At 36.4% G+C, this 25,200-nt stretch overlaps 1 protein-coding gene across 7 annotated transcripts in view; it reads left to right on the top strand.

The window, feature by feature from the left end:
- The window catches only part of LOC129780097 (trissin receptor), a 306,026-nt gene that overhangs the window by 132,665 nt on the left and 148,161 nt on the right, over nucleotides 1-25,200 (top strand). For 6 of the 7 annotated variants that reach the window (XM_055788025.1, XM_055788026.1, XM_055788022.1 and 3 more), the window contains one exon: nucleotides 4,206-4,241. The exons of the other annotated variant lie outside the window; for it this stretch is intronic. The gene's annotated coding sequence lies outside the window, so the exon portion shown is untranslated. The remainder of the gene's footprint in view (nucleotides 1-4,205; nucleotides 4,242-25,200) is intronic. 7 annotated transcript variants of the gene reach the window in all.

The following is a 25,200-nucleotide window of genomic DNA, read 5'->3' as shown; positions in this document are numbered from 1 at the left end:
CGTGTTTGATGCTTGTTGAATAGCGATGCACGGAAGATGTCTCTCGTTAAATACTCAGTGCAATACGTGCATTGATATAAAGAAACAAATTGCGACATATGTCCAATTAGTGTATTGTTCTCGCAAAGGCAAGAAAGAATCGTTGCTTCTCGAAATGATTCTACAAAACCACGCAAGCCATTAAACCTTTTCAGGGTCCTCGGAACTTTTTACTAAAGAGTTATTTATGAAATTTTGACGTATTCGCAAATAATATCCGAAATGATTTGTAAATAAATTGTAAATAAAGTGATCGTGTCTCGGATACAATCCCTCGATTTTTTTTCCTTTATTTATTTTATTAGGCTCAAGTGGATAAAGAGCCATCATCAAGCAGTACATTTGGTCGGTGTTAAGTCAGACCGGGCCATGTGACAATTTTATGATTTTGAGAGAAACTAGTTTGAAGTTTGGTGCTAGAAAGGGCTTTCATTGAGCGTTCAAAACAATTTCGATAAGTTATTCATGCTGTACGCGTGATTTTCCAAATCTGATCAACGTGAAATGTAGCTTACAAAATGTTTAACCTAATACAATCACTAACTCGAAGTTTTTGATTTTGCGACTTGGTCCGCTCTGACTTAACACCGACCATTTGTTACGGATGAAAATCTACAACTGTGGATTCGAAACTGGGCTTGAACACTTCCCGACACCTTTGATACTTCGACCGACCAAACAGTTCACTTCACCATGTGAATTTCAGTTGTCAATGTTGTCTTCCAAATGTTCAAGAGTTTGCGGAGAATTGGCATAGACTCTGTCTTTCGCATAACCCCACAAAAAAAAGTCTAGCGGGTTCAAATCGCATGATCTGGACGGCTAATTGTCATCACCAAAACGCGAAATTATGCGTCCCTCAAATTTCGTTCGCAATATGGCCATGTTCGGTCGTGTTGTGTGGCACATGGCGCCGTCCTGCTGAAACCACATGTCATCCGTATCCATATCTTCAATTTGTGGCAAAAAAACGGTTAACATGCGGCCATAGCGCTCACCATTCACAGTTACCGTCTCGCCGTCCTCATTTTCAAAGAAATACAGCCCGATGACTCCACCAGACCATAAATCGCACCAAACAGTGACTTTGGGCGGTGGCAATGGCCTCTCAACAATCACGTGTGGATTTTCTGAGCCCCATATACGGAAATTTTGGGTGTTCACATAGCCACCGAGCTCGAAATGTGCCTCATCGCTGAAGAAAATTTGATGCGAAAATTCAGCATTTTGCTGCTGTCGTTCGTTCACCCAATCGACGTATGCCCGACGCATTCCATGGTCACCACGCTCTAATTTTTGTACCAGTTGGACTTTATATGGATGTAGATGCAAGTCCAAATGCAAAATTCGCCACAATGACATTGCTGCCAATTGCTGAGCCCGCCGTGGAATCGAAACATTCGGGTCATCCTCCACACTGGCAGCAACAGCAGCAATATTTTCGGCACATTACGCACATTACGATGATGCACAGGTTTCACAATATCCGCTACGGATCCAGTTTGTTCGAATTTACGCACTACATTAGCGATGAGCGATGTGCTCTGTAGGCCGTCCATGACGACCAAAATCCGTCCGTAATGTTCGAAAAACATTTGCCGGTTTTTGATCATTTTTATAGTATAATTTAACAAAATTAACACGTTGTGCGATGCTAAAACGATCCATATTGTAAAATGGCAGACATCCAACTAACGATATGACGCTTTGGTTGACAGCTATGTCAAACGGTTGTCAGCGCAGGGCTGTATACTTTCGGAAGCCCGAAATGGAAAACCCTGTGCAATGTTATTGTTGTGATGGGTGTTTGCGTTTCCTGTGAATGCTCGTTGTGAGCATTATGTGCAATCTCGAATGTTCCCGATGAAGCGGGTAAGTACTTATTGTTATGCATTTAGATTAATAAAACAATATTTATATTGTTGCAGGTTATTGTTCCAGATAAAAAGGTAAGTGACAATAAGTATTATTTTATATTCAAATTACTTTCTGATCCCTTTTCCAGGTGCGGATCCAGGATGTGTCGCGGATGTTCAAGTGTTTAGTGTATTTTTTGTAGTTTTGTAAATAAAGTGATTTGAAATTAAATCGATGTGTGTTCCTCTTTGTCGAATCCGTGGCGATCCGTAACAACATTTTTAAACTATTTGAATACATTATAGCTACATAATCATTAACTTAAGTCTAATTAGCTAAAACTACAGAACAATATAAAAAAATATAATTTATTCCTTTGGTAGTGAGTGTCACCTTGCTATGTTAATAACTATTGTAATGGTCTTATCTCAACGGGTACTAAGTTCTGCTTATGTAATAGGAAAAGAAGAGAGAATGGAGAAGTGGGAGTAGGAGATGTGACCTAAATAATAATATTAGCGCTTCTTAGGAAGATATATATGGGGAACATAAAATTAGGGTCGCGAGTAGCTAAGATATCGCAAACTGGCATGCGTGAATCCTTGAGCCTCTGAATCGGCAACCAGTGATTCTTTCATTGCAAAATTCATTACACGACCAAACAACGTGCTCGATGTCATGATATCCTTGACCACAATTGCATAAATTGTTAGTAGCAAGACCTATGCGGAAGAGATGCGCATTTAGCGCGGAATGACCGGACATCAATCTGGACATAGTTCTAATAACATTTCTGTCAAGATCTAACCCTTCAAGCCAGGCCTTCGTTGAAACTCTGGGAAACCAATTCCCTTTGGTGGTACTGTTTTAACCAACAAGTTGTGTTTATTAAGTTAGATTCTTCGCGATCGCACGATTTGTTATGATGCTATTCAATGGTATCGATAGAACATGGAGTTACCGGAAATAAGATTGATTATGACGTGAATTGTGCTTTCCGTTGACTCGCAGGGGAAGATAATAAGCACACCATATCCGGGCGCCATTGTCGATAATAACTATGAACATTGTTTTTGGTGGTTTTTCGCAAAACATTAAAACTTGGATCAACTCGTTATCTCGAAAAGTTTGAACGTAAGTATAATAATGAAGTCTCATTACTGACAGTAATTCAACACAAATCTCCCCGAAACAATGTGTTCACCCTGGCATAGTGCTCCTCCGCTGATGGGAATAGGTATATGTGATAAGGAGCACGAGATAAGATTATATGTGGCACAGCTCTGAGCTCTTCAGTGAAGCGGTGCGGATAAATTCCTAGAGCAGCAGCGAAATCTCGAGAAAATTGAAAACCACCATTTGCGCAGAATTTATTACACCTTCGTTTGCCCTTTGGGAAGTATGTGTTTTACACTCCATCGCAAAACCGTCGCTTCGAGTAGAAGGAGCACGGTGCCAGCGAAATGATAGTGAATATTCTCCAAGGATTGGGGGATTTTTACGATGTTGCGTTTGAATCAGATGCAGATGATAGTAATTTGTATTCAAGATGTGGATATCGCATGCTTTAAAACACGGCTCGAACGAAATGGTTGTTGTGACGGATAATTTAGCTCAAATTATGATATCCTAAATCAAATTGATGTTCATAAATTTACAACGGGCGGCGGAAGCTTACACGGTAGTAAAACGGCTGCGGGAGTTTGCAGAGTAACAGTTGCTCGTCACGAACCACTTGAAAAGTCGTTTATTTTCACCTCTTCATTACACCCCAATCCCACTCGGATCCCCCCTCCATGGCAATGAAAAAATCGTTAACGGCCCTTTCGGCGTCGCACCAGAAAATTGGGGAAAAAGCGCTGAAGATTAGAACCTTTAATGGCTTTAATGAAAGGGCTCCGTACTAGAGCTTTCCACCCGAAGGAAATATTCGAAGCCGATTTCCACGAAGCAGCCCAAAAATGTAAAATAGCGAAAGTCCACTTTGCATTGCTAATCAGCTGCGTCTACTGCGCGAAGATTCTTCTTTGGAAGTTCAGATCGTCAACAACGAACACAACTCTTGACATTCCATTAACTCGTCCAGGCAACCATCTGTTGTCGTTGATTGCCGATCTCGTTATTTCCGCCACTTGAACACTTTTGTAAACATGTATTAACTATCAATTATCAATTATGGTTATCAGTTGGAAACATTCTGAGCAGCGTTTAGTGATGAGTTCCTCGTGGATAAATTCTTTCAATTGCGTATTGTTTTTGACAGATTATTGAAATTTAATGAAATGTACCTATTTTTCATCTCATTCCAGAGGCCGCAAAACAAGGAAGAGTTGTTTGTCAGAAAGGTAATTCAAACATACACAACAGCAAAATGGTTTATTACATACCACGTGGACAACTTCAGGGGGAGGGTAGGGGTTACGAAAATGTCCACGTTTGCCCACGGTGAGGGGGAGGGGGTTTAGATTACATCCACGTGGACACTAATAAATATTTTGAAAAAAAAAATAAATATATATCTGTATTCAACAATATAGGGAAAATATTCTGCATTGCAAAAAAAATGTCCGTATTTCTGCTGTCTGATAGTAGTGCGCGGTGGAAATTCCATATTTATGCGTATCGTTGAAATTCTTTGCTTCAATTTGTATTCAGAGAGTATCGCACATGAGCTGAGAGCGATCAAATTATTTTTATTGATTTTTAAAAATCTTGCGTTATCATTATCGATGAGCACTGGAACGCTATTCAGACGATATTGGCAGAATTCAGATGCCACCAAAGCATGCTGGAATGTTGTTATATTAAAAATATACGACATTGTTTTTCGATGTTTCGATTCAGTTTCCGCTCTCAATGTAAAAACCGCTTCGTTTATGTTATTCAAAAACTGGAACAACAAATTCATTCACGCGGACCTATCTTTAGAGAAGTCTTCCCAGCAGCGATGCTCTACTACGTTGAATTTTTATATTTTCTTTTCAATTTTTCAATTATCAGCGATGGAGATCGATGCACGGTCAAAATAAGATCGATATGATAATGATAATATCAAATGTCTTCGCTGTCCGGTTTTCTAACTGGACAATGGAAGAACGGATAGAATACTCTTACGCCTTGATGGCTATTGTGTAATGTACCATATGCAATGGTATAAAAGGAATACTCTTACGCCTCATATGACAAATGTATAATGCACTATTTAAATATTCGACAAAAACATGTGACGTGTACACGATAAAATGCTAATGAGCCTAAATAAATGAACAAATGGGATAAAAAAAAGAATTTCGACTCATTGGACACAGTTTTTTGACGAGAAAACAAAGAAGTTCTGCGATGATGAATTCTGCAAGTTGCATGAAGAATGACGAAGGATTGTGGAACAAAACTGTGCGCATAGAAAATAAAATAAGTAGAACAAAAAATTTTAAGTTAAACGGTTTAATTGTGATTAAACATAATAATGTACTAAAAGCTATAAAATAGTTAGGCAAGTAGCAGTTAGCAGTTATCAAAGCTCTCCTTCATTAGTCTAGGGCATTGAACGGCATCAGTTATTAGGCGCTGACTTACATCTATTAGTTTGATCGGTAATTTTGGAGTTGAACTACATAGCACAACACAACATGTTTATATCTTTATATATGTTATGATTTGCAATCACTGTATTCCAATTACGAAGCACTTGATTTCATTGTCTGATTCTTTTGAAAACTCACAGTTCAGACAGCTTGCGCTTGCAGCTAGAAAATGTCTGAGATTAGATCCACATGTGATGTTTTGCTATAAAGTAAATATTAGGCTTTCAAAAAAGTCCTGCGGTATTTTTTTTGAATTTTCATTTATTCATAAAATTAGTTACAATCATCTGTTTTAAGTCAAATATGCGCCGTTTTGTTCGATGACTTGTTCCCAACGAGATGCCAACTTCATAATACCCCTGTTATAGAAGCTCGCTTCCTTATTGGCAAAAAACTCGGATAGCCAATTTTCACAGGCCTCTTTTTGTGGCTAACTTCTGACTACCTAGCTTGTTCGCCATGGACAAAAACAGGTGGTAGTCACTTGGTGCAAGGTCCGGACTATACGGCGGATGCAAAAGAACCTCGCATCCGAGCTCCCGGAGCTTCTGGCGCGTCACCAAAGAAGTGTGTGGCCTGGCGTTGTCCTGATGGAAGACAATGCGGCCTCTGTTTATCAAAGATGGCCTCTTCTTCATGAGTGCTACCTTCAAACGGTCCAGTTGTTGGCAGTACAGGTCTGAATTGAGCGTTTGGCCAAAGGGAAGTAGCTCATAATAGATTATTCCTTGACAATCCCACCAAACACACAGCAGAACCTTCCTAGCCGTTAATGAGGGCTTGGCCACCGTCTGAGCCGCTTCAGCGGGCTTAGACCACGACCGTTTGCGCTTCACGTTGTCGTAAGTGACCCACTTTTCATCGCCAGCCACCATCCGCTTCAGAAACGGGTCGATTTTGTTGCGATTCAGCAGCGATTCACTTTCCACCTTACTAACCATAGATGTAAGAAAAATTGTTTATATATATAGTTTTAAATTATATTTAAGAATTCGGCTCCTTTAAACTTAAGTAACTGAGCCTGTAAAAATAAACGAATTAATAAAAAAAAAAGCAGCGATTCACATGCGTCGATACGGCCAAAGATGTTTTTTGCGTCAACGTGTGTGGCACCCATACATCGAGCTTCTTTGTGAATCCAAGCTTCTTCGAATGGTTAATAACGGTTTGATGACTTATCCCCAGCTCTTGACCGATGCTACGGCTGCTACTATGCCGGTCTTTCTCGGCTAATTCAGCGATTTTGTCGCAATTTTCGACGACAGGCCTTCCGGAGCGTGGCGCATCTTCGACGACCTCTACACCAGAACGAAAACGTTGAAACCATCGTTGTGCGGTGGAAATGGAAACTGTATCGGGTCCATAAACTGCACAAATTTCATTGGCAGCTTGAGATGCATTTTTGCCTTTGTCATAGTAGTACTGTAAAATATGTCGGATTTTCTCTTTATTTTGCTCCATATTTGCGACACTATAACTCACGAACGACATTACCAAACAAAACACAGTCAAGGACAATATTATAGCGCGCAAAAATACCTTTCCAACAAGCTATAGTATGACTCGATACAATGAATACAACTAGAACTACGCGCTTACGACGTCACCTCGAGGAAATACCGCAGGACTTTTTTGACAGCCTAATATTAAGTTTCATAACGTGATCACATGGTAATTGAAATTTGGAAGAAAACAAACAGCAAAACAAATAGCTTCACGAGTTGTTGTTCCCTAAAGCTGTTCGAAGAATTGAGGATGCCATTCAGCATCGAGAAAGTTCCGGAAAGATCTAATCATTGCTGGAAAATAATCTGCCAGTTCCTTTGAGAATTTTCAAAATATATTCATGTGAAAGAGTTTAATTGAATGTTTTCTATCCATGTAACACTATGACCAAATATATTTCAATCAAGTGCTATTAACAGGTGGTTATCGAGTTGGCATTAACCACTAGTTAACACACAGTGCAGCAATCGGTGCTGTACCATTCCGTCAGCACGCATCCTGGAATAACGACCCGAGATAACGAAAGAGATGCGATAAGAACGAGACGAGATAATGTGTAAAAATGAGATAATGCTAGAGCCAGGCTTTGTAAGACTCTAGCATAGATATAATGACCAGTCCCTTTTTAGTGTTCAATAAACGAAGAGCCTCGCTCTCGTCAAAATAAAATTAGTTTTATTTTTTAACTCACTGGTGGGCTTCCAGTATCGAGGAAAATGTGGAAATATCTAATCGTTACTGAAAATAATCTGCCAGTTCCTTTGGGAATTTTCAAAATATATTCATGTTAAAGAGTTTATTTGAATGTTTTCTTTCCATGTAACACTGTGACCAAATACATTTGGTTTTGTGGTTTTTCAATCAATCGCAATTAACAGGATAGCTTCAGAAGATTATTCTTCCCCATCAGTAGGATATTTCCGTATCCAATATTGTATGCGCCCGCAATCGATTATTGCTCAGTCGCCGAAAGTTCCGAGCTCAGAGAGTTCATTCCCCTCTAGTTTGCCTTCCAAATTGCCATCGTAAACCACGCCTTCTCTCGATTCAATCACGCACAAAAAGCATACTTAAGCGATATTCTGGTGGTGAGACGCATTCATTTTTCGTGAGGACATCGACAAGACAACATTGTTGCTGAGGGTGCTGGACAGCGATGGATCGAGATCTGCCCTGAAACGCAAGCAGTTTGTTTGAAACTGTGAGGGAGCACAGAGAAGCCGATCCTTCAGGAGAAGAGAAGGTGACCATCGAAACAGCCGCTACACACACACACATACACGCACGGAATTCTTTCCGTTTGGATCCCATTCAGCATCGAGAAAGATCCGGAAAATAATCTGCCAGTTCCTCTGGGAATTTAAAAATACATTCATGTGAAAGAGTTTATTTGAATGTTTTCTATCCATGTAACACTGTGACCAAATATGTTTCAATCAAGTGCTATTATCGAGTTATCGAGTTGGCATTAACCACTGGTGGGCTTCCAGTATCGAGGAAAATGTGGAAATATATAATCGTTGCTGGAAAATAATCTGCCAGTTCCCCTTGGAATTGAAAATTACATTCAAGCGAAAGAGTTTATTTTAATGTTTTCAATCCATAAAATATCCATATAATACATTTGGGTTTGTGATTTGTCAATCAAGTACAGTTAGCATGAAAGCTTCTGAAGATTATTCTTCAGAACAAGGTTTTTCGTATCCTATACTGCCGTTCGACGCATAGTTGTCCCATGTTACTTTTTGACGATTTCCACTTTTCTTCATAAAACGTTGTTTTTATGCATAATTTTATGGAAAAACACAAAAAACATGTAGTTTATTCCCAACTTTAAAAAAAACAACATCAAGTTCAATTGTCCCATGTTGATATTCTATTCATAACTGTCCCACCATGTATTTTTTGTAGATCCATATCGAATAAGGCGGTTCAAGTACAAGAATTTGATGTCACGCTTTCAGTAGGCCTAATTTTTTGGTTTGGAAGAACGAACTAATTCTCAAACAAATAAGAAAAATTTTAACAGAACACGTGTACACCTTGCTAGCGAATGCCTAATAACAATGAGATTTATATTCTGCGAAGGTGTTGCAGATCACTCATTTCTTCATAAAACGATGTTTCTAAGCATAATCTTTCGAAAAAACACAAAAAAATATTATTTGTTCCCAATATACCAAAGAACAACATCAAGTTCAATTGTCCCATGTTGATATTCTAGGCATAACAGTCCCACCATGAATTTTTAATCCCGTAATCAAGCTTAATTGATTCAGTGAGAGGATCTCATCACATTTCATTGAACAATAGTATAATGCTTATAAAAAACCCGGTGTACTGCTAAATTGAAATGCTTAAAACTTTTGGTAGACAAATATGCGAGAAAACTTTGATTGCGTTTTTCTTAGTTGCTGATTTTGGAACATGGGACAACTATGCGTAGAACGGCAGTATATTGGATGCATAAAACCTTGTGCCTCCAACGTAACGCTCTCGTTTTCGAAGTCCCCCAAGTATTCATTTATTCATTCATTCAGAATGGATTTAGATTCAACTTCAAACAAATGATTTCTAAATCAACGATAGTCCTACGTCACCCTTGCGGTTATACCATAGATATAACCCACTTCCTGTTTTTTTCCAAGAAATGGAGAAATGTCCACGTGGACAATAGGGGGAGGAGTACAGAAAATGTCCATACTTGTCCACGGAGGAGGAGGGAGGTGTCTGAAATCGTACTTTTTTTGTCCACGTGGTATGTGGACAGCCCCTTACTATAAGCTGTTTTTTGGTACGGATATAACTCAATCTCGTTGTCATTTGATTCATTGATTCTACGATCCATTTGTATCGTTTTCGACTGTCGGTGCCAATGAACTTCTCACCACGTTGAAACACGCTCCCCATTTGTCGTTTAGATTGAAATTTTCTCTTCCAACTAAAACACACAACAGCAGAAAGGAATGTCCTTTTTCAATCGGTCTTCTCCTGACCCGATTCGTCAACCCCAAAATGGCTAAGTTTTCCACTCGATCACACCAAACTGCACTCCAGCTTCAAACAATACTGAAATCAAGAAGGGTCCTCCTTGAAAGTTTTCCCAAACTTAAGCAATACACAAAACCTTCCACTAGCAGAAGCGCTTCAACAAAACAAGAAATGCACCGGGCGGATAAACCGAGCATCGGTGCAATAACAGAACAGTAATCAATTTCCTCTGTAATGGTTAGTTTGAATGTTGCCTAATTTGTTTGGCTCAATCAAAACTTCCATTGCTATACTCATTGCGGATAGGATCCGAGTGGATCAGTGCACTGACGTTATGAAGAATGGCAATATTTTATTTCGATAGTCGTACCAGAACACGATTTATACGAATGCATCAATTTGACTTCAAAGAGAGATGATGCATTTGATTGGGGGTGAATTGAAATGTGAAACAAGCTGCTGAGGTTCAATAATAATAGCTGCCGGTCGGGAAATTGATTCGCTCGGGCCGTTTGATGATAGAGCTGATTTATTTCGAGCAGTTAAATGGTGATTAATGTGCGGTTTGAAACATTTACGCCGCTTAAAAGCATACAGATTGAAAGTGTTGTTTTAATTAAAAAGTATTCGCAGCAGCTGTGTTTTGGTAATATTTGCATAGAGATATATTAAGTTAACGGTAAATTAATATCGAATCAATCTGAGAAGCGCTTGTCATTTTGAAGATGTGAGAACTATTTTTCCATAGTGTTCAACAAGTCGGGTATTGCGCAAAAAATTGTGGTGGAAGATTTTGAAGCACTACTTTGTCCAAAAATAACCTGCAGTGGAAGAATTCATGTTTGTAATTAAAGTAACATGCAGGGATTGGGAGGAACGTTCAAAAATCGTCTGAAATATGTGATACTTCTAATGATCATCACTTTGAATGAAACATTTTGAACCATTCAAGAATGTAGAAAAAATGCAAAAAAAACGGTTTAATATAAATTCATTTTCCGGTGTTGCCAAACATAGAAAAAGGTTTCACTTGACGTATTTATTTTAAGTGTGCATTTAAATAATCTGAACACCCTACATATTGTTTTAATGTGATTAAAACTCCAGGTGTTGTATCCGAGACACGATCGCTTAGGACGTAGGACTATGCAATCTATTTTGACGTAGAACTACGTCTTTCATTAAGGGTGCCAAATCAGAAAACAGGTCACGTTTTTATGAAATAAAGTTAACGTTAATAACTATTTTTGCCGCGAACGGATTTTGGCGATTTACATATTAAACGAATCGGAAATTCCGTAAGATTTGTTTAATATGCTATACATTAGAATCCCCTGGTTTGTAAATGGCTAAAATTCATGAAAACTTTAAGCATTTCCATTTTCCCATACATTTCTTCTGTTCATTTGTGTGCTTTCCCGAACAGAGCTGTCAATAACGAGCAACTTATCGACGACCAACGGAAGGGAAATCGTAGGATTTAAAGTCTCCGTGAATAAAGGAAAAGTAGAAGAATGAAGGGGAATACTTGCCTAGAGTATAAACAGTGGGTCTCGCTGAGGCAAACTTTCATTCGGCATCGGACTTTTGAGCAATCCAGTTCACTTTGCTTTCACTGTGCTTCGATCTAAGATTGGACCCCACCAGTGGTAATCCAACTTGGATATCGTCGTTTGGTTTTTCTGTTCGTTTTTTGCGTTATTCGTATCGTGTGTTTTTCTTTTCGCGTTATAAATTGGACGTAGTGTGGGATGAGCAAGAAGAAGAAGAAGGCAGGCTCTAGCTCTGCAAAAAACGAACGCATTGCCAGGGGCAATAACATTTCGAGGCAAGCGTCATCTAATGATGCACGCGATGTTGGTGCAGTGAAAAGCGCTCGCACTGAACCGAGCCTTCGCGAATGTGACACCGCATCGAACAACAGCGAAGTAGGCGATTTCGGCGCGTCGGTCGAAAATGTAAACGCCGTTACCCAGGCAGCAACAAAATCAAGATCCGCCCGCTGGTGGTGAAGGCGGTCGCTCGTCGGGCAAACTCATCAGCGAATTCGCATGTTGCAGCAGAGTACAAGCTGTGTGGCATAATTCAGTCTTTTTCCAAGCAGTTAACATTGTTTGTTTTCCGTCATCATAAGGGCTTCGTTGGTGCCTTTGAGAATGCATCAATGCATTAAACTGACGTTATGGCGAAGCAAGCGTTAAGGTTGTGCGCCGAAAAATTATTTGGGGAATACCAAGCATCTTGAATGTCTTACTGGAATGTTATAAGTTATTTGGGTTCGCGTGTCAGTCGCGACTGCCTTCAACTAGGATTGCATTTGCGCTAATATTGATCATAATGAAGCATTGCTACTGTTTTCGAGGTTGTTATCAACAAACAGAGTTTATTTCGTTGTTTAGTAACCAAGAAAGTAAATGTCGATTTTGTATGTGATTATATTTCGCTTGCCAATAGCAAAACTTCCTCCACTAAGGGTGACAACTGCGCTTCTCTCGAGGATGAGAAAGTAATGCAACCTCTTTTCGAGGCCAGTAATATTAACAGAAGCGTTTCTTTTGAGAATAGCGCAAAATGATGAGAAGTGTTGAAATTCCTAGTAGTTTCAAGCCACCAATGTATGGCTCTATATGCATGCTATGGCGAACGCTTGTTTGGCGCTTGGTTTACGTTGTACGAACGATGCCTATTCCGATTCCTTTGAGACAATACTAAATAACATGTATCGTGATATTTGATACTTGAAAGTGTTGTCAATGTTGTTGTTTCCATGCAGTGCCAAAGATATATTGATGTAGTTATGTGATGTGGAATAATGGTGCTGGTGCAACATGTATATAATCGACTGTAGCCGAGTCTATGTCAATTGCGAAAAAAGCCACCGGAATAACGTTCGAGGGAAATTTTCAATGCATTGACATGAAATAAATTGCGACATACGATCAGCAAGTGTATTGTTTTGCGAGGGCAAGAATGAATCATCAATCAATTATTGTCAACTGATTTTAAAATGAAAAAACCATTTCAGAGTTTATTCTACTAAGCAGTTTATTCTAAAATTTCACAGCATTATAAATAATATCCGAAAGAATAAATAAGCGACTCATATAAAATAACAGCGTAGTTCTACTATTTAATTTTTTTTTGTTTTTAAATTCGTTGTCTTATCATTTCGGATATTATTTGCGAATACGTCGAAATTTCATAAATCACTCTTTGGTAAAAAGTTCCGAGGACCCTAAAAAGGTTTAATGGCTTGCGTGGTTTTGTAGAACCATTTCGAGAAGCAACGATTCTTTCTTGCTTTGGGAGAACAATGCACTAATAATTCACAGCTCGAGGGGAAATATAAAACACAAAACGAGCAGAATAAGCGACCTTTGTTGTATCGGGCACAGAAAGATTCTGTGAATTTTCCTCAGAGGAGATGCTATACTTATACGCTAGCGACACCTTACCTACTATGCAAGGGTGAAATTTACTTCGCAAATATTCTCTTTTCACTATCCCTCTTCGTTGTTTCTGTTCTAGCGGCTGCATAGGTTGTTCGTTATTGACAGTTCTGTTCGGGAAAGCACACAAATGGACATAACAAATGTATGGAGAAATGGGAATGCTTCCAATTTTTCATCAATTTAAACCTATGATATTGTAATGTATAGCATATCAAACAAATCATAGAAAATTTCCGATTCGATTGGTATGCAAATCGTTAAAATCCGTCCGCAGTAAAAATAGATATTAACGTTAACTATATTTCATAAAAACGTGACCTGTTTTCTAATTTGGCACTCTTAATGTGCGTCAATATTTGAATTTATGAATTATTTACTCTATATAACGTTAATTATAATGGAACTTGTAACGGTAATTCACAGGGGAGTTTGTATGCATGAACACTTGTGGCTATATTTTAATGGAAAATATATCCAAAAACACCAATCAGTACAGAAGTATGTTTAAAAGGGAACTCCATCAAAGTTGAATTGAATTCGAAATACAATAAATACACGAACACGAGACAACAGTTCACAGACGACATTACAACGTACAAAGTTTGACATAAACTTTCACAAAGCATTGAAGGATCTAAAGATCGAGACGGACTAAAATGGGAATTTGACACTTTCAGATTACAACCTTTAAGACAGGCAGGATCATATACTTGACCGAAACAAATAAGATTCTAGATTCTGATGCACTGAACACGAAGATAGTTGCTACTAATGATGTTAATCTATTGACGATTGCATAAAACGATTGTTATTCGAACAATTACGGCACAACTAAGGATCGAAAAGAAACAAACAATTTACGTAATTCACGTATTCTCAGTAACAAGATCGAGAATGCGCGAGTTTGAAGAACTTTTTCCCCCGAACATCTTAAAACACTTCAATTTTTATTGTGGAGTTATTCTGACCGGCTCGCTTCGGACACTTTTCCTCGAGTGAAAGCTGTTGGAGAATTTTGAAAACCACAACCAATTTTTGGAATTCGTTCTACATTTGAACCACAATTTCTTTTCTGTTAAAATATATTTTTTGACGTAGGATTACGTCTTTCGGGAACATATTGGGATACAAATTGAAAATCGAAAATCAAGCACATCGTGAAAATTGTCCTATTTCAAACGCTTATTGCTCAGTCATTTCATGATGGATTGATGAAATTTTTGCGTCAATTGATTTCGGCACTCCATAGCAATTTTTTATATTGAAGAAAATAATATATATCATGAAACTAACTATCGAACAATTGAAAAATCTCAACCCCTATCCTAACGGAAATACCCTCTTTTGATTGGTCGAAATTGACGACACATGCGGAGGTTCCCTAACAGAGACATAAAAACCAAGCTGCCTGGGGAAATCGACACAGAGACATCAAAACCATGGTGTTCGGGTGAACTCGGCACTGCAAATATATGTAATTAGGGTGAATTTTTATATTGAAAGAAAAGTGAGTGATACGATTAATTCTAGCAAATAAAATTTAAATTTGGAACTTTCATGTTGGTTGCTTCGTGAAATTTCATATCAATGACCGATCGTGTATTGTGAAAAATAGGTGTAAAATTGCATATGGTAGCAGTTGTGTTAAAAATGACTTGATATATGAAACGATTTATTTCAATTTTCATAAATAAAAACCAAGGGGTCCCCCGGCTCGAGAAGGGGGCTATCGATTTAAGCTGTCTGTTTTGTTGTGTTCATTTTCACCCAATGAATGTTTATACGGCTAGAATAATTGGAAAAGTGTAGTCTAGTATAGGTGTTGTTAGTCCAATTAAAATTCGCATCGGGTTGAATAAACACTCAGAGAGAAAAAATTATAAAAGAAAATTACCTTTTTTCCATTTGAAATATGTTTTCTCTATATTAAAGTAACAAGTTTTTACTGATGAGAAAAAATAATAATTGTGTTCGGTATTGGTAATTATCTTATATTACATTGGTGGGTTTTTTTTTTCTTTATTTCATCAATATATAACACAGGAGGCATCTCGTCTAGGATCACAGAGGGCGGTTTTCATCATATCTCGTTCCACTTCGGCATCTTTTATCTGATACGCACCATCCAACGACTGTTTACCCATCCTTCTGTCATCATCATTCGGTAAACACTGGTGGAGTAAACAAATAATAGCGAACAACCAAACAAAACGGCCCTTTTCAGAGCCACCAAATCATCATCAAAGAGTTTACCGATGTAATTTTTCCATCATATCCAAAATCAACAGATAGCCCAACGGAATCCTACGTCAACTGTGCGGCCGTGTCTCGGGCACAACCCTCCTGTGACTTTTTATCCAGCCTAAACTCTTTGAATATCAACATACTTGTTCCAGATATTTTCTATTTTTTGGATTCCATAGCTAGAGTGATAATCTTTAAAACAGTCGGAATACGTTTCCACCGCCGCTATTTCTCACACATGTTTTTCTAGATGCCGGGTGTCAAAAGGAAGAGCAATGACACGCCAATTTAATCGAAAAACAACTGATTTTTACCCGACCCTTCCAAATTTTTCACAAACTTTGTACATAAGATTAGCTAATAATAATTAGCCCTACAATAAGATTGTAGTTTTGGGTAGCTGGCACCCAAGCATATGACCAATTTTAATTGTGATAATAGTATAGTATTATATTTCGATTTTTTTTTTTAATTTAAAAAAAAAATAAATTTTATATTTTCTCAACAAATGTTCATTATATAAAATAGGTTATGATGGTTAGTCCTAGGGTAAAACATATTAGCATCGAGGAAGTTGTACAATGTCGTAGGTGGTATAATACAATTTTATAAAATTGTAAAAACTGAGACAATCCTGTGCACTCACTCCAAGAAGCTGTGACCCACTTTTGTAATATCTCAGTGTTCATCAAATTCATGCAACATTTTTGAGCGGTTTAGCAACGCAGGCAATGCAGAACGAAATTTAGCAAAGAAACAGGTTATACTTCATATATTTCTGTTTCTGTTAACGATTGACAAAAGCTTTTGACTTTTCTGAACCACCGCGTTTTTCAAAAGACCGGTATGGCTGATTAAAGTATCCACCAACACAACGTAAAATTACATTTTTCAGCGTTTCCCCACATTCGTCGTACATCCAAAATAAATATTTAGCAAATTTTATGACATCCTCATAATTTGTTTTCAATTAGCTAAAAAGTCAAAGGAGGGTTGTGTGCGAGACACGACCGCATAGTTGACGTAGGATTCCGTTAGGCTATCTGTTGATTTTGGATATGTTTTAAACTCTTTGATAATGATTTGGTGGCCCTGGAAAGGGCTGTTTTGTTTGGTTGTTGGGTATTGTTTCTTCACTTCACCAGTGTTTTCCGAGTGATAATGACAGAAGGATAGTAAATAGTCGTTGGATGGTGCGTTTCAGATAAAAGATATCGAAGTGGAACTAGAGATGATGAAAACCGCCGTCTGTGATACTAGACGAGATGCCGCCTGTGTTATGTATGGATGAAACAAATAAAAAAAAACTCACCAATGTAATATAAGATAATTATCAATACCGAACACAATTACAGGTCGGACTCGATTATATATAGTCGACCATTTTTTATCAACAATTATTTTCAAATTCTATACATAATCGAATATCAAGAAAACCAATTTTTTCATTAATGTATGAATGTCAAACATTAATAGAAAAATAGCTTTTTTGTGATTCGATTATGTATTGGATTCGAAAATTAACGTTGAAAGGAAAATTGCGATTATATATCCGACCTGTATTAGTTTTTCTCATTAGTAAAAACATGTTTCTTTAATATGGAGAAAACACATTTGTAATGGAAAAGGTAATTTTCTTTTATACTTTTTCCTTTCTGAGTGGACTAACAACACCTAATACTATATGTGGAGCATATGGGAAATCACTTTTTCTAATATTTCTTTATTTTTCCAATTTTTCTCGCCGTATAAACTTTTCTTGGGTGGAAATGAACACAACAAAACAGACAACTTAAACCAAACGACCTGTTCTCGAGCGGGAACACACCTTGGTTTTTATTTATGAAAATTGAAATAAATCGTTTCATATATCAAGTCATTTTTAACACAACTCCTACCATATACAATTTTACACTTTCACTTGTGCTAAATTTTCCACAATACACGATTAAAGTATAATACACATTAAAGCTCCAAATTCAAATTTTATTTGCTAGAATTAATCGTATCACTCACCTTACTTGAAATATAAAAATGCCCCCGACTTGCACATATTTGCAATGCCGATTTCCCCCGGGCATCTTGGTTTTGATGTCTCTGTTGGGGAAAACATTTCGGTGGGAGCAAAAGTTCCCTCTACTTTCATGTATTTGCAGTGCCTTTTTCCCCCAGGCAGCTTGGTTTCGATGTCTCTGTTAGGGACCCGCCGCATGTGTCGTCAATTCGACCAATTAGAAGTGGGTATTTCCGTTAGGATAGGGGTTGAGATTTTTCAATTGTTCGATAGTTAGTTTCATGACATATATTATTTTCTTGAATATAGAAATTTGTTATGGAGTGCCGAAATCGATTGACGCAAAAATTTCACCAATCCATCATGAAATGACTGAGCAATAAGCGTTTAAAATAGGACATTTTTCACTATGTGCTCGATTTTCGATTTTCAATTTGTACCCCAATATGTTCCCGAAAGACGTAATCCTACGTCAAAAGTATCAAAGGCGTTTCATCAATCAACATGAATTTTCGAGAAAAAAATTCATTTCATATTTTTGAATTGGCTGAAACTTTGCCAACTTGTCAACAATGTCATTTACGGTATTAGTTTTTTTTTTTAAATACGATCACGATTAATTTTTGAAAAGGGCTTATGCAAAAATGGTATCATTCAGGAAATAAACTATGACGCCAAACAGGGATATTTGATCGAAATGGTGTCTTGAGCAAAGTTATAAATTATAATTATGCGGTTCTGAAAAAAAGTCAGTTTTTGACCGAAAAAAAATTAAAATAAAGCTTAAAAATATCTCAAAAACTATTTAAAAAAATATTTTTTGTTTGCCCAGGATCTTTTAAAAATTGCACGTTTTTAACAAAAATTTCTAATTTCTCAAAAAGTAGAATACCTGCAAAATTCACGTCAAAGGATTAAATGTATGAAATTTTTCAAATTTTCATTAAGAATAGAGCTACAAAATTTTGAATATAAAAATAAAATGCTGGAAATAATGTATGCTGAAAAAAAAATATTTTCAAAATTAATATCCATTTTTCTCAAAATTATGTTTCTTTAAAATATTTAAGAAACACGCCAAGAGCATGTCAAACGCGAGAATTCACACATAAAAATTTTACGAGTAAAACATTTTTTCAGAAGTCTCCATACAAAAATTTCATATATTCCAGAATCTATAAAAGACAGTCATTCCATGTCAAATCGATATACAGGTAAACTTCGATATAACGTACATTTCACTTTCAAAATTGTACGTTGTATCGAATTGTACGTTATATCGAAGCATAGTAAAGTACTCACAAACGTAGTCTATAATACATTATTGTGTTGCTGTTTTAGTCAAGTTAATGAATAACTTCAATCAGAAGACGAAGCCAGCCTTTCTCATGATGTTTCCCTTCGTACTGTTGATTAGAGCTTTATTCATTTAGAATCTGGAATCTCAAAACCAGCTGTATTTCGAGATTGATTGAAGGTACAAAACTTGTTTTAGCATCACATTACAGATAATTAATTGTTCTATCAGAAAAAAAATATTGAAAAAAAAATTCCTTTACACTTTGAAAAGGTGTACGTTATATCGAGTGACGTTATATCGAGGGTACGTTATAACGAGGGTACGTTATATCGAAGTTTCCCTGTAGTGGTTCTCAGATTTTCGTGAACAGCGGTAATTTTGTTCCTTTTTGCAAAACATTAGACCCGTACTTATTTAATTTTTTATTTTTTTGGTACCCATTTCCATTTTAGGGTGGTGCGAAAAATCACTTTTATTTCAATTTCAATTTTTTCAAAAAATGACTATTTTCAAAAATTCATAACATTTGAGCTACTGAACCGATTCAGATGATCAACATATCAAATTCTCAAGCCAATTAGCTAGTATTTTAGGGAAAAATTTTACACTAGCTAAAGGATCGGATCGGAAGGAAAGGAAAACATGAACTTTTGTCGGATTTGGAAAAAAGTTCATGATTTAAAACTTTCTAATCCTATTTTTATTTAAAGTTAAAATAGCGATAAAGTGTATACGACACTTTATCGCTATTTTAACTCTAAATAAAAATAGGATTAGTTGTATTTTTTTCAAAGCAAACATGAAAAAGTTGTTGATAGAAAAACTTTTTCCCTATAAAACTGCCCGTCTTCCGATGTGACTTGTTAAAAAATATATTTTTGACTTGTTAAAAAATATATTTTTTAGAAAAATTAATTTCAATTTTGAGCATACTTTTTTGTATTTTTTTTTTGAAAATATGAATAATATCCTACATTTCATTCAATGACGAGAATTTCTGTTAGATTATTATTATTTTTATAGTTTTTGAATTAAAAGCTTTCGAAAAGAAAACGTGCAAGTTTTAAAATGTCTCAAAAAATAGATTTTTCTTTTGGATATAAGAAACTGTAATTTTTTAAATATTCCATTTTAAAACTTTATTTTTAATTTTTTGGTCAAAGAAAAGTTTTTTGACGTAGGGCTACGTCTTACATTAAGAGTTCCAAATCAGAAAACAGGTAACGTTTTCATGAAATAAAGTTAACGTTAATAAGTATTTTTGCTGCGAACTGATTTTAACGATTTGCAGGGAAAGATTTCTAGGATTTGTTCTATACGTATACATTACAATCCCATAGTCTGTATATGGTTTAAATAGATGAAAGCTGGAAGCCCCATACATTTGTTCTGTCCATTTGTGTGCTTTCCCGAACAGAGCTGTCAATAACGGGCAACTTATGCAGCCGCTAAAATAGAAACAACTCTTATTTAATAATTAGAGCAGAAGTGGGTCTCAAAGTTATATTTTTTTTCAAAATTTCGAAATGCCAGAAAATATATAAAAACATTTTGTACCGCATATTCAATTTTTTTTATTATTACATTTTTTTATGAAAAAATTGTTTGGAAATATTGATCGATACACCTCAGTAAGATGTGCTTTCAGTATTTTTTCCAAATTTTTTTATCTCAAAGCTATTGAGAATGGCGTGAAAATAAAAACGAGAAGGTGCATTTTTCACCATAGATCCTATGGTGTACCATATAAGGACCCAAATACAGGTCGGACACGATTATATACAGACTCGATTATATGTGATTCGACTATATACTATTTTGGACTCGATTATTCCCACCGAAATGTGTTTCCCTAACACAGACTTCAAATCCATGGAGCGTGGGGAAATTGGCATTGCAAATTCATGCAAGTCGGGGGCATTTTTGTTCCCACTGAGCACAGAGTTCAAAACCAAAGTTTCTGGGAAAATGGGCTTTGCAAATGAAAGCAAACTGCGAGTACTTTTGTACTCGCTTGCCTTTGTGTAGACTAGAATATGTTTCCCTAACGCGATCTTCTAAGCTTAGGAATCTGAAAAAATCGTGCAGACGCTAGATGCGAATGAACTTTCAAGTTCATTCAAATTCGCAAATTCGCTTCGAGAAGTACGTACACTTGAGAGATGCAAACTTCAGAGGGAAACGCAAAATAAAATAATCGTTCGATAATCCTTCCGTTCACATATTTTGTCCTAGGTATCATACCAAACGTAAAAGGACTATCATTAAATTTACTTGTGACGAAGAACATAATCTATCACAATGCATGAATTGCCCTTACATGGCAAAGCAAATATATTGAATTCATTTGAATTTGGGAATTGTTTCATTCAAACAAGAATTTAATCAATACAAAACAAATAATTGCTAAGGTCCCACGTCAATTTTACGGTTATATCATAGATATGACCTAACCATTTTTTTTTTCAATAAACGAAAAATTCTAGAGGCGAATGAACTGAAAAGTTTAAACCCTCTTAAAGCCAAAAAGAAGAAGAAGAATAAACGAAAAATATATGCATAAAAAAACGAATAAAAGAACTTTTTTTCATGACTCGATTATATACAGGATTCGATTATATACAGTGAAAAAAAGATCGGAGACTGTATATAATCGAGCTGTATATGGTACTACTGCCAAATTGTTTTATTTCGTACCCTATACAATGTTTTCCATACAGCTGGTGATTTGGTTTGAGGACGCTTTTAACTCCCTTACCCAGCCAGACCCTTTGGAAATATAAAAAAATATTGTTCTGTACCGCGCAACACTGAATACATCTGAAAAAATCGTAGGAACTCATTTAAATATGAATTAGATTAGTACTGAATCTCTAAATCCCAAAAAAAAATTTCAAAATTTCAATAATTTTTTTATTACTTCAATTTTCGTTAAAATATTTTTTTTATAATTTTGGTAAGTAAGAAGATTAGTAGTAAGATGCACATTCAGTATTTTTTTTAAATTTTTACCTCAAAGCTATTGAGGATGGTGTGAAATAAACGAAAAAGTACGTTTTTCACCATGGATCCTATGTTAAACCCGTAGCGGTTCAAATAAACCGCCAAAATTTCTTATTTAATATCCTATACAATATTAGCCATACAGCTGGTGATTTGGTTTGGGGGCACTTTTTACTCCCTTCCCCGGCCAGGCCCTTTAAAAAAAGGTCATTTTTGGAAAAAAAAAAAGAGAAAAATGATTTTTGGGACCATCGGTTAATTGTGGAAAATCATGACTCAAGAACAAAAATAACGCATCTCTGAATTTTGGATATGTTATCTAAAAAAACTTAGTTTTCAAGAAAAAATTCAAAATAATATAGCGCCCTTGGTCCCGAGTCAATATAAACTATAAAAAAATACAATCAAAATCCAAAATTTCTGCAAGGGTAATATTTTGGTCATCTATTTAATTTGATATGTAGATCATCCGAATCGGTGCAGTAGTTGAAAAGTTCTGAAAACGACATTTTTAGTTATACCAGTTCACAAAAAAATAAAAATACAATTCGAACTCTACAGAAAATAGAGTAATTTTGAAAAAAAAAATTAAATATGTAAAAATATTTTGTTAGTCAATATAAATTAGTTTTAAAAAGTTGCAGCTACTCCGAAGTCGCTAGTTTTAATAATTTTATTGGACACGGTATTATTTGCCGTTGTCTTTTAGAATTAAACTCCTCAAATGAAATATTGATCATTTTTGAATTTAAATTTGGGCTAAACCGTTCGTCAAATTATAATTGTTGCTTTTTTTCAACACAGTATCTAAATGTTGCTTGCGATTGATTAAATTTACTATTTTTTTGTTATACCAACCTGGAGGTGTTGAATTAAATCGTCGCCTTACATGTTCAGTGGAACTTGTTCAAATATTATGCCATTCTTCCATTTCTTAAAACGATTTGAAAAAAATCTTTGTCACTAAGTCTATGTTTTAATTTTGTGCGTTTTACGTTCGAACAGAGGAAACTCAAATGCTGTACGAAACGATCTGCACCATTGATTCGTCAAATGCGACATGAAATACTGTTGCCTATTTCGCAAAATAGTAGAAAAGGTAAATGATGTTGGTTTGTCCACTTTCTATAATGCTCTAATTCGGCGCACCTGTGTCAAATCGGGTGTTTCAAAACATATGAATAAACATTTTGACGTAGAACTACGTCTTTCAGGAAGAGTGCCAAATCAAAAAAACAGGTCACGTTTTTGTGAAATAAAGTTAACGTTAATAACTATTTTCACAGCGAACAAATTCTGATACTTTGCACACCAATGGAATCAGAAACTCTCTAAGATTCGTTTGATGTACTATACAGTACAATCCACTAATGCCTAAACAGTTTAAATTAATGAAAACTGGAAGCATTCTCATTTTCCCATACATTTGTTCTGCCGATTTGTGTGCATTCCCAAACAGAGCTGTCAATAACGAGCAACTGATACATTCGTTTCTCCCTTTTTTCGACATATTTGGTTTAAATAAGCCATCCGCGATTTGAAGTCACACCACTTCTAGTTTGGTGGTCATCGAAGCAACATGGTTGCCGCAGAGTGCCGAGCGGGAGAGGATTGTTTTCTTGTTGGGGGAAGGAGGAGTATGGAATACAATTGAGGGGCTTAGAATGCAAGGGGTGTAAGTGACTTGATCGATTTCTCTTCATCGACTTTCTCTTATGATTGTAACTTAACTGCAAACACATTCCCAGCTTATTTGACAATGTGACCGATAGGTCAGAACCTCAATTATCGGTTTCTATAGCAAAAGCAAATTGGAACGTTTTTGTGCGGTGAGTTATTCACGAAAGAAAAAGTTGATGAAGAGAAATCGATCAAATCACTTACACCTCTTGCATTCTAAGCCCCTCAATTTCTTTCCACAAGGGCCCTTCTTAGGACTAGAGGCGGAAACCAAAAATAGAATAGAATGAAAACACAGATGCGAGTGAGCTAGCATAACACAACGAGCGGATATCATTCATGTCTAATGCTGATTTCATACACATACATACAAGGAGAGGAAGCCCTCTGTATCGGATGTGCTACGACAAAGAAGAGCAGCATACGAGAATTTTTTGTGCTAGTGCGGATATGGGAGATTATCCAGAATTTTGGAATATAGATATACACTGCATTTATTTAGATAAACGTATATTTCACGAAAGTATGCTTTCAAATTCCAGCAGGGTAACCTTACTGTTGCATGTTTTGGGGTTCGATTACATCTCAAGCGGAACATAGGAGCAAAAGGGTTCATAGTTTGTGATCGTTATCTGAGTGGTAAGGAGAAAGTCTGATGCGAGTTGAACCAAATAAACGAGAAGTATTAATAGCTTTCGACTCTACTCGACTCTTTCGAGTCTACTATTATAAATATTTCGATGCATTCTAAAAAAATATCCGAAGTGATAAACAATCGAATTTTTTTATTTTTATCTCATTTATTTATTTATTAGGCTCATCAGCATTTTATAGCTGTAACAGAGCCGGGTTTTAATCGTGTACATGTACATATGTTTATGTTTCTATAAATTGTAAATTACACAGTAGTTAGTAGTAGCCATTTAGGCGTTAAGTTTTCTGTTCCATTACATTATTTAGGCGTAAGGGTATTCTTTCTGTTCATCCATTGTTCAGCAGACCGGACAGCGGAGACAGTTGATATTGATCATTGGTGAGTTATTTATAGAACAGCAGCCCGATGTGTTTTGCAGAGCAGAGTAGTTGTATGGATGAATCGAGCTTATTTCGACCGTAGATCGATTTCCATCGCTGATGATGGTTGCGTGGACGTAGTTATTCTATAACAACAAAAGGATGGTCAATTGAGGGCCCTGAGTTTGAACTCACGATCGATCGCTTGGTAAGCGAACGCGTAACCAAGTGGCTACGAAGACCCCCAAACAATCGGATTGGATAATATAATTTCGTAGTTCTACGTCGAAAACTGCGGTCGTGTCCTAGATACAACCCATTACAATTTTTTTTTCATGATTTACAGTCGTTTTATATGACATTTTTACGGATTCACATAGTTTAAAGGTTTATAAAATCCACCTTCTATTGGTGTCAATACGGCTCTCACTTTAGCTAATTTTTAATCTATCACCAGCGCTTGCGCAGCGCTGTCAAAATACACAAGAAATGGCAATATTCTGAAAAAAGTCCAAA

This window comes from Toxorhynchites rutilus, chromosome 3 (genome assembly GCF_029784135.1).
Source record: "Toxorhynchites rutilus septentrionalis strain SRP chromosome 3, ASM2978413v1, whole genome shotgun sequence".
In the NCBI taxonomy this organism is placed as follows: Eukaryota; Metazoa; Arthropoda; class Insecta; order Diptera; family Culicidae; genus Toxorhynchites; species Toxorhynchites rutilus.
Note: the sequence above shows the minus strand (reverse complement) of the source record. Positions and strands in the feature narration are given on the sequence as shown.